The sequence below is a fragment of the Sorghum bicolor genome, chromosome 7 (genome assembly GCF_000003195.3).
Source record: "Sorghum bicolor cultivar BTx623 chromosome 7, Sorghum_bicolor_NCBIv3, whole genome shotgun sequence".
NCBI classification, from domain to species: Eukaryota; Viridiplantae; Streptophyta; class Magnoliopsida; order Poales; family Poaceae; genus Sorghum; species Sorghum bicolor.
This window is the reverse complement of record NC_012876.2, coordinates 13,279,797-13,291,337: the sequence shown is the minus strand read 5'-3', so window position 1 is coordinate 13,291,337 and position 11,541 is coordinate 13,279,797. Positions and strand designations below refer to the sequence as shown.

At 40.8% G+C, this 11,541-nt stretch overlaps 1 long non-coding RNA gene across 1 annotated transcript; it reads left to right on the top strand.

Moving 5' to 3' along the window:
* Positions 7,137–9,758, top strand: LOC110437141. The gene is made up of 3 exons (XR_002455275.1): positions 7,137–7,849; positions 8,083–8,187; positions 9,351–9,758. It is a non-coding gene; the product is annotated as an uncharacterized LOC110437141 (long non-coding RNA).

The window sequence follows — 11,541 nt, the reverse complement described above, 5'->3', positions numbered from 1 at the left end:
TTGCTATTTGCTAAAATTCATATGCTTCTATCATCTAATTCTATTATAAAATTATTGCTTCTATTCTAACTTACCCTTGGTCTAACTCCATAGATGGTTCGTAACGAAAAGATTGCTCGCAGCAACTCTGGAAGACCATGCTTAACTCGGGGTATCTATGGCTTAACGGAACCAGAGTATTAAGAAGCTCGCCCTGTCCCATCAAGACATACTTGTTGGCGGAAGGAGTACTTTACCACATCCTTTAGTGGCGAAGATTTCTTTCACCCTCGGCTTGTGCGTATACTACAAGACCACTACCCTAAAAAGCAAGCCAAGGTGGAATATAAATGCACTAAGTGGACTCATCCTAAGTATGAGAGCCACTGGAGCACAGAAGCACACATCACAAGGTGGAATGAGTTTACTGGTTCACGCGTGGTGGAATCTATTCACTTGTCTCTCAGTGACCGCTTCAGTAAGCATGCTAGCATATCTAATGCTGCCCACCAAGCTCTTTTGGCATATCATGTGAAGCACTACGAAGAGAGGAAGAATGACAAACAAAAGTATCTTCCTCGTCGCCCACCAGGCATCTTGCAATGTGTGATGGCTGACCCTTATTTGGAGCAGAATGAACAACTAAACGAGATGGCTTTAACTATCCAAGTCATGTATCAAAAGTTGGAAGACAGTCAACTGGAATTGGCAGAAGTAAGGCAACACTATGAGGAAGCCCTTGATGAGATTGATGAGTGGAGAAGTCGTGGTGGATTACCTACGATCAATGAGGTGGAGGACATACCTCGCCTAACTCCACGCAAGAGATGCTACCCTGGATGCCGCTGTAGTCACACCGTGTTTAAGAAGTAGGAAGTCCCCCTTTGTAATAAACGTTAGTAGCAAAAGTTGAGTCTAGTCAAATATGTGTGCTTTGTGAACCTTTAATGTTTGGTTGGTTTGTCTTAGTGCTTATGTTTGAGTTGGATTTTTGTAATGAGTCAATGATCTTGTGAGTTTTTTCCACAATTTTATTTAGTTTATAGGTCTAAGGTATAAGGACAAATTGAATAAATAGTTGGGTTTTAGTTTCTCTTGTTTCTCTGCCCTGTCTTTTGGGAGCAACATATCTTCTTTAGTTTAAATCCAAATTTTGGGTTCATCATAAAATCATGTGAAAATTCAGAGTGATAGTAGACTTCAAGATCCTTCTGTGGCCGTAAGAATCACCCTCATAGCTGTTGTGGTTTGGGAATTACGAAAATCACAAGATGGTACAGTTGAGCTGTGAGGAATCTGGACCAGTATCAGTTGCCTACTGTTTTAGACAAATGTAACTCCGGAATTTGGGAAACGGTTCTATAATAAAGTTGTAGTACATTTGATAATATTTCCAACGATGCAAACTGCAACTTTATTGGATTAATAGGACTTGAATTATGATATCCACAATTTGATGCTTCTGCACAGTTTCAAAATCTGGACAGTTCTAGTTAGTGCCTATTTTCCAGCGAACTAAAATCAGAATCTGGGAAAGAGTTGAATACGAAAGTTGTGGAAAATTTCATAAGATTTCCAATAATATTAGGATGGTCACCATATGATCTAAGTAGCTCGAGATATGACTTCTGCAAGTTGCTATATCGATGCTGAGACATTGTCGGGATGGATATCATGTTTGGCTGTTTTACCTAGGTTTAAAGACATAAACCAAGGAAAGCCTTCTGTATGGAAGTTGTAGGGAATTTGATAAGGTTTCTAGCAGTATAAGCTAAGACCCTATTGGATTAACAAAAAGGAGCTAGGTCTATTTTACTGCGCTGATGTTTCTCGTGTTCTGACGAATTTCAGATTTCTTGTACATATCACTGCACATGAGTTCTTTTGGTATTAGAAGATCTTATGATAAGAAACTCACTTGAAAGATGGACTAAACTACCCATTTAAGCCCCTAGTTTACCTTCTCTAAGGGGGGGGGGGTAGTCTTATCAAAGGAGTTACAAGGAGAAGTATTGGTTAATGTTGGATCGTCGATAAGGACCTCAAGTGTTTGGTAAATTTGGTTTGTGATGCCAGAAGTAGTTCCATGGAAGTGTGCTAATATAAATAGAGATATAGGTCATTGCTGGTACTCATAGCTTGGAAGTGGTGCTTATGAGAATCAGGTGACACCAAAGGCTACAAAGTTATACATGGGATGTGAGAGCGAAGCAATTCAACTACGATAGAGGTACCAATAGTTGAGACTAAGTGATGAAACCAACTCCAGATCATGAGACTTGGTATAGTGAATTTAAAAGACTATATGATGTGTAGCATCTAAAATGGAATATGAGAGCTAGTGCAAACTGTCCCTCGACCTATCTCATTTTAAGGGGGGTAGTACCTTGATATTATAGGTTAATGCCCTTTCAATTTACCATGAAGTGAGAAGTTGCCTCTGGAGATATCCCATGATTATAATCATCTAACCTGACTCAAGTTAGTGAAATTGGACACTTGGCAACCTAGTAAGTGGATATGCTACATCTACTGTTGATTCTACGGAGACTCAAAAGACTTCATTGCTAAAGAGAGCACGACCAGTATGTTCTAGTTGATGGATGTTCTCATCTAGGAGATGTCATCCTTAATGATGGACATAAGAAAGTTAAAGACGTAAGAGTTGGAAACCACCAAAGGATAGTGAAAAAGACTTAGAGTTTTATAGATATGGCAAGAGGCTATCATAGGTTTGTTGGAGCCAATGTGATCTTGACATAAAAGTGACTAAGAGATTGACTTGGAATGATAAGCTTCTATCAGTGGTTCACTGATGGTGTTATAAAGATTGTCAAATAGAGTTCTTCTATCCCATCAAGACCTTAGACGTGCTCTACACAAGAAAAGTAATGGCTTGTGCATGAGTCAACTAAGTAAGTTGGACCACCTGAGACATGATGTGGAGGTATCCATAGTGGATCATGGAGATACCATCTTCTTGGATGTAGGTGTGGTATCTACGTAGAACGTAAGAATCTAAAGGGCATCTTTAGGAAGTTGGATTTGGGCTGGTCATAGTATCGATGGATTTGAGTGAATCAGGAAGTTATGACGAGGAAAAATGCTATCACTTGAAGGAGAAAAAGCCTTTGCGGATGCCCAAATCATAAAGAGTGTGCTAGAGGAGTTCAAATAACACCAAAGTTTGAGGAGTTGACCGTTGAACTGGAGTAATGTCACTAGTACTATCAAATGAGCTCTACTAATTACTCACTTGGGAACCACATGAACTGCAAAGATTACTTAGAAGATATGTTGTGAGCTTGTGTGTTGCAGTACGGTGCAAAGAGTTTGCCGTATGCGAAGTTTTCTTAGAACAACAGTGATTAGAAAAGCCTTGAGATGGCGCCTTTTGAATGCTTTGTAGGGACGGAAAGTAGAACTCTGTTGATTTGGAATCAAATGGGAGAACACAAGTGTTTGGGCTAGAGGTTCTAAGTGATGCAGAACAGCAATTGAGAGTGGTCAGAGATAACTTAAGGGTGGCACAGTCTCGACAGAAGAGTTATGCTGACAGCTGAGAAGAGGATTAGTTTTGAAGTGGGAAACTATGTGTTGTTGGAAGTGTCACATATGAGTAGTGTGTGGAGGTTTAATATGAGAGGAAGATAACACCAAGGTATGTCGGGCCTTTCAAGATGTTAGAAATACCGAACGAAGTGGCTTACCAAATAGAGCTGCCTGAAAGTTTAGGAGGAGTGTATGATGTCTTCCATGTGTCTCAACTTAAAAGTACTTGCGTGTGCCATAAGAGCAGATATCATTAGAAGAATTGGCTGTTAAATCGGATTTGTAAGAGTAACCAGTAAGAATTTTGGAAACAACAGAAAGTGTTACCAGGAGTTGGATTTTCAGGATGTACAAAGTCCAGTGGAATTAGTGCACCAAAGAGGAGGCTATTCGTAAAAGAGAAGAGAATCTAAGAAAAGCATACCCGCGGTGGTTTGAGGAAGCGCCAACCGAATCTCGAGGACGAGTTCATTTTATGGGGGGTAGAATTGTAACACCCTAAAATTTGCTCTTTTGGAAATAGAGGAAAAATTAATTATACATTTTTTTGTGCTCATAAAACATAGGGAAAATAATATTTTTCATTAAATTAAAATATATTATAGGGTCTAGCAACATGATTGTGCATTCATAATGGTGCATATGTTTTATTGTATTGTGTGAATTTGATCAAAATTTAGGATAATTCAAACTGGTCTCAAAATGGTTTTCAAATTGGTTTTTAAATAGGCTTTGAAATAATAGAATAAAAAAAAAGAAGAACTCTCCCGCTCTATTTTCAGCCCGAAGGCCCAGATCCTTCCCAACACCCCTTGCTCGGCCCAACTCCTTCCTCAGCCCACCTGGCTGATCAGCCCAGCAGGCCATACGCGCTTCCTTCCCCTCCCTCGCTGCACACGCTGACAGCTTGGCCCCACCTTCTCTCTTCCACTGACAACTCGGGCCCACTCGTCAGGCCTTTCTCCTACCTCGTGACGGAGCCGGACTCCACCAAGAGTTGGAAACGGCCGCGCGGATCCTCCGCGGTGGCGTGACCTGCATGTCGAGGGGGCTTCAAATAGCGGCCAACCCTGCCGGAACCCCCCTACCTCAACCCTAGAGCGAGCAGCTGCCCTGGCCAAGCTAGAAACGCCGCCGAGATCTGTGCCAAGCTCGAAACACCGCAGCACCGCGTCTCTGCTCCTGTTAGCCCTTTGCCGACCTTCTCATCGCTCTTGCGAAGTCGCCAAACTCGTTCTTTCTCCTTTTCGAGCTCTCTGTGCTCTGTTTGACCCCGCTGATCTTTTACAGGGACCGCCGTCCGCCGTTCTCTATTGCGGGCACACTCCGGCCACCCTTTGATCCCGTTTTAGCGCTAGGTGAGATCGCAGTAAGTTTCTCTATGTCTTTGTGTTTTCGGTGTTTCGGTTCATGCCCTAAATTGCCGCATTGAATAACCCCAACCATGTCCGGCCATGGCCCCACAGGGTTCGGCCCCAACTCCGGCCGGCTAGTGTCTCTCCCCATCCCGATTTAATTTCCGCCTTCCAAACGAAATCCGTCGGCCCAAATCAAAAGATACACCTTCGGCCACGTCTTTTGCAAAAGAACCCCCATAGTTTTTAAAGATCCAACCCGCAGTCCAAAACGCACTTTTAAAAATACGCTTTCCGATTTTAAAGACGTAAACTTATTACTCAGTTTCAAAATACGTTTTCAGAAAATTACAAGTTTGCCACTGGTTTTATATTGCTCATGAAATATTCGTTTTAACTCCATTTTGACCCATTCAAATTCCGTTAGATTTGTAATCACGAGATCTACAGGTTAGTCTTACTGTTTTACAAGTTTACAACTTTTAATTTTGTGACCCTATTTAATTAATTGTTCTTCTAAAGAAAATCTTAGAAAATTCATATCCTTTTCGTTATAGCTCCGATTTTTGTGATCTTTACATCTGTGTGATCGTAGTGCGATGTAGATTTGTTTTATGAACTTTTCATCTTTATTTTCTACTATTGGTGTATTGTTCTAATTATAGGTTTGTTTGCTTTGTATGATTGCCTCTAGATGATTGCTTTTGATGTGATGACTGAGTTTAGACGGTGAGCTTTTACGTGGTGATCAAGAAGCAGTTTGTGGAAGGTTTCAAACTAAAAGAAGGATCTGAGTTTCAAGGCAAGTATAGCATGGGATCATCCTTGTTTCCGAATAACTTTAATCACGTAATTCATATTGCATGTGTCTCTTGGTTAAGGATTTCCAAGTATTGATCTTATACCTTGTCACCTATAGTTTTGCATTGGGTAGCTTATGCTAGTGCTCCACTAAACCATGACCTTGTAATTTGATTAATGGAATATGCAATAAACATTAAAAGATGACTTTTTAGCAACTTTGGTAAAGAGGGCTAAAGCATTGGGCTATCTTATGGTGCTCTAGTTTCTCTCCATAAGGACTTATCTGTATATGACCATTCGGGACATATAGTACAACTGTGAGGGTTATATGGCTCTGGCTTTAGCTCATTATGAGGACCTTTTCTAGCTTGTTAGAAGTTACCCGTGTGGCGCAAATGGGGGATAGAAGACCGTGGATTCCTGCGTGTGGATCACACGAACTGACTAACGAAACCAAGCGGCCCTAACTTGTTAGACGAACCTTTGAAAAGCTTCATAGTGAACCCTGTCGGCCTCCATAGGAAGGGGGTTTAGAGACTCATGGCCTCGGGCAAAAGGGTAAATCACGACCCACAGTGAAAGTGTACAACCTCTACAGAGTGTAAAACTGATATATCAGCGTGCTCTCGGTCACGAGCGGCCTTGGACCAATACAGAATAAATGATCACTAATGGAAAATCATTAATGTTATTATTGCTAATATGTTGTTTATGCTATTCTTTATTCACTTTACTTGATCATGAGTTTACTATGGGACTTGACAACTTGATACTACTCATATGCTAAAATTGTGACAGCTAAAAGCTACATGCAGTTAAACCAGTGTCTAGCCTTCGAGCCTCATGAACCCTATGTTATTCTTGCTGAGTACGATCGAGATGTACTTACGCTTGCCTTTACATTCTATTTGGATAAAAATACTGGATGGGTACCAGATTGCTAGTCTAGAGATGAGTTAGGCTTGTGCTCAACCAGTCAGTTGTCCATATGGATTTGGAGCTTTCGCCTAAAGAACGGAGTGTTTTTCTAGTGTTTGCTATTCAAGGTTATATCTTTTATATTAAGTCGTTATATAGTAAGTATTGTCTATTGATATTACCCCTATTTGTGGCTATATGTGAGACTTTGACTTTCTAGGCTCAAATATGGTCTGTACCTGGTTTTGTTCTTAAAACCGGGTGCTACATACACGCAAACACTTCTTAAGTTGTGACACATGGAACACACACTACTGGAAACTCGAATACTTCTATGGGTGTTGAATTTTTCTGTGTGTTTTTCTCAGTACACACAGAAAAATTAGCAATAATAGTGTGAGTTTCAAAAATACCGCCAGAAAAATCCAATTACTCACAGAAAAATCGAGTATTTTTTCTGTGCGTGTGAATACACACAGAAAATTTAATATTATTCTATCGGTTTTTGCTAACCTCACAGAAAAAACTATATGCACGCATAGAAAAATTATAATTATTCTGTCGGGTTGTTTCTTACACAGATTAAATTTACTAACTCACGGAAAAAATTAAGTCCCGCGCATAGATTTTCATTTCCCGCTCTGCTTTTGGCATTGCCGCCTGGCTTTCGGTATTGGCGCGATGTCGAATAGATAAGATGGTAAAAAAAAATTAAAAAAAATAAAACCCCCTAAACCTATCCTCCACATGCGGCAACCTTATCCTCTCCTGGCGTGACTCCCTCCCATCCGCTCACCAAAATCCCGTCGCGCTCAGGTCCGCCGCCAGCTCCCTCCGTGATTCCGCCCCTGCTCCAGGCTGGTCCGCCGCCCACAGCTCCAAGCCGGTCCGCCGCCCACAGCTCCAGGCCGGTCCGCCGCCCGCAGCTCCAGGCCAGACCGCAGCGCACAGCTGGCCGCAGCTCCAGGGACGCCGCCCGCTGCCCCTAGATCTACCTGCTGCCGGTGGCCATAGCCCCTCCAGTTCTCGGCCCCAAGCCAGCGGTTGGCCCTCTAGTTGTGGACCTAGCGCATGCACAGCCAACCACGAGCACCCCCTATCCCGCCGCCCTGGTCTCCCTCCCATCCGTTGCATGTCCTTGCATGACGCCCTCATCGCCCCATCAATCTCCACCACCCGTTTCTTCTGTCAAAAAGTCTGCTTCCGGTGTTGTCTCCTTCAAATCTGAAAAGATTTTTCAGGTTCTGTGTTTCTCCCCTAAATATAGTATCCTTCCTTTCTCTATGTGTGTCTATATGTATATTGAAGTAAAACATGTTTTCCTAGTCTATTTAGAGTATGTATGATTCTTATTGATATTGTAATAACATGCATGTTCAGTACCTATAGATAGCACAATAGTCAGAGTGGCCTCAATGATAGCATTAAAAAATTGTGCCGAAAATTCTTATTGTGTGTCCCTGATGTACTGCAGTGGAGATTTGGAGATTTTTAGCTAAGGACTAAAGGTTTCTATTGGAGGCGGTGTGTACTTTAAAGATAGTGAAGAATTGTTGAGGACCTGTGACTAAGACTCAAGGTACACTTCTTTCTTCATTTGATCTATTTGTCGTATGATGATGTTGTTATTCTACATTTTATTTGTGTGCCCACTTGTCTAAGTTTGGAATGTCTTCCTTGCACCAAAAATAGTTGAGCTTCCTTTGTTGTTATATCTAATATATTAATATTTGAAACAGAACTAGTTAATATGTCAAACCGATCATGGATGTATAATGGTTGGCAACGTGGCAAAGCTCCCTCAAATGAATGGATTGATGGAACCACAGGATTCTTGAATAGTGCATTTTCAATTCCTGCTATAGCTGAAAATGATACCATTAAGTGTCCTTGTGCACAATGTCGGAACTACTTTAGACACAAAAGATATACTATAGAGATGCATTTGTGTAGGTATGGTTTTAAGGAAGGCTATGAAACTTGGACTGAGCATGGTGAGGAGCTTATTTTAGATGATGGATATGATGAGGTGGGAAATAGAGAGGGCACTGGTGAAGTTGATCAGATGGATCAAATGTTGGTTGACCTTGCTGGGCCCCATCCACCTATACTAGATGCTGAACCAACAGCATATGCTAAAGCTTTCTATAGGATGGTTGCTAGTGCAGATGAGTTGGTGCATGATAGAACCACACACTCATGCTTGTCCGCTGTAGCTCGCTTGATGGCTGTGAAGTCACGATACAACATGTCTATTGCAGAATATGATGATATACTAGGCATAGTACATGAACTCCTACCTCCAGACTCTAAGTTACCTAATGACTTCTACCAATCTAGAAAATTGTGAGTATATCTTCATTCCACTACCAACATGTTTTGTAGCTATCAGATCCATCACTTAGAGATCTTAAGATGGAGTGGAAGTACAAACTAATTAGTATTTTGTGGGGTACTATTCAGAATGGCAACAAACAGTGCAGCAGTGAGGAAGTGGCCTCATGTTGATTGTTGTATAGCTACTGCAGTGAATTTGCATAGCTATTGCAGTGAGGAAATGGCCTTATGTAGGTTTGTAGTGTTTCAACCTTTAAAACTAGCTGTTTAAACACTATAAACCTTGTTCAAATGATGGTACCATATTCAAATGACTTTACATCAAATTTAGAGCCTTTGCTAAAAGTGATATATTATTGGGAGAAAATTCCACATAGAATCTAATGTAATTTTGTTCACATTCAGGCAACTGGTTCTTCTCATACTGTCTCAGAATCTGCCAACAATGCCAATGATTTTGGGCACACCAATGAAGACCTTCATGCTACAGATGTTGCCAACAATCAAGGTTCCGACAACAATGGAGATGATGCATCGATTTGATGGTGCTGTTTAGTTGCAAAACATGGATGTGATGGTGGTTTCTTCTTTTGTAGTGTTGTGCTTTTGCTCATTAACTAGTAGGAGGCTCTAATCTTTAGCTGTGGTAATGCTTTTGAATGTAACTAGTAGCGCTCTAATCTTTAGCTGTGGTCTTACTTATATGACTCAATGATGCGCTGGTAGTTTAGTCATCTTGGTTGAAACTTGAACCGCTGAGATGAGATGGTAATGCTTTTGAATGTATCGACGTCAGAACATTTGGACATCGTCTATGGAGTGTGTTGAATATTTGGAGACCATATTGTGATGTATCCTATATGTATTGATGTTGGAACATTTGTGATGTGTCATGAAATTATAGTGTGGAAAATATATATGCTATTGCTACAGTTTCAAAATAGAATATTTTTTCTGTGTGCGTAACTTTTTCCTGTGAGGGTGCCTGCATTTGGGCAAAAGATATTTTTCTGTGAGTTCACTAGACCTACAGAAAAATACATGTTTTCCCTGTGCAATTGGCTTCTTTTTCCTGTGCGTGTAATATTATTTTTCTGTGTGGATATGTGCACAGAAGATTAAATTTTAATCTGGGCGAGCATAATTTTTCTGTAGGTCACGTACCGACAGAAAAACTATTTCTGATGGCGAACTCACAGAAAAATGTGATTTTTTTGTCATTATATTTCTGTGTGTTATTTTCTGAAGGTACGCCGTCAGAAAAATATTTTTCTGTGTGTATTCGCCTTTTTCCGTGAGTTTTCACACACACAGAAGTATTCGAGTTTCCAGTAGTGACATCATGCACACCAGATAGACTTTCAGGCAATTCCAACTGATAAGCCACTTCTCCACATCATTGCAAAACCTTAAACGGACCAACATACCTTGGAGCTAGCTTTCCTTTCATATGAAATCTTTTTATGCTACTCATAGGTGACACTTTCAGATAGACATAATCACCTTCCTCGAAAACTAGTTCTCTACTACGTGTATATGCATAGCTTTTCTGACGAGACTGAGCAACTCTCAGGTTATCCCGAATGATCCGTACATATTGTTCTGCATGTCTAAGCACATCTGGTCCAAATACCCGAGTCTCTCCAGTTTGGTTCCAAAACAAAGGTGTTCTACACTTACAACCATATAGTGCCTCAAACGGTGCCATTTTAAGAGTTTGTTGATAACTGTTGTTGTAGGAAAACTCTGCATATGGCAAACTCTTATCCCAACTGGTTCCATACTGCAAAGCACAAGCTCTCAACATATCTTCTAGTATCCTGATTGATCCTCTCTGTCTGTCCATCTGTTTGAGGATGATAAGCTGTACTAAAGTTCAATTTTGTACCCTAGGAGTCATGAACTTTCTTCCAAAAAGTGGAGGTGAACTGACTTCCTCTATCAGATACAATCTTCTTAGGCACTCCATGCAAACATACTATTCTCTCCATATACAATTCTGCTAATCGAGCTCCTGAATCTGTGGTTTTGACTGGCAAGAAGTGAGCAACTTTAGTCAATCGATCCACTATTACCCATATTGAATCATATCCTCTCTGTGTACGAGGCAAACCCACTATGAAATCCATGCCTACTTCTTCCCACTTCCATTCAAGAATCTTCATTGGTTGCAATAGTCCAGCTGGCCTCTGGTGTTGAGCTTTCACTCGCTGACAAGTATCACACAAGCCTACATATTCAGCTACATCTCTCTTTAATTCATACCACCAATATTTCTGCTTAAGATCTAGATACATCTTAGTACTACTAGGGTGAATAGAGTAAGCTGATTCATGGGCCTCTCGCAGAATCATATCATGAATAGCCTTCACTTTAGGAACACATATTCTTTTCCCAAACCATAGTGTACCATTGTCATCTATTCTGAATCCTGGTGCCTTTCCTAACACCATATTCTGAGCTATCTCCTTCCGTTTCTCATCCTCTAACTGACCTTTCAATATCTCTTTCTCTAAGGTTGGAGTCACTTCTATTTCCATAGCATTAACAACAATGCCTAGGTTCAAATGAGCAAACTCAGCACACAACTCATCAG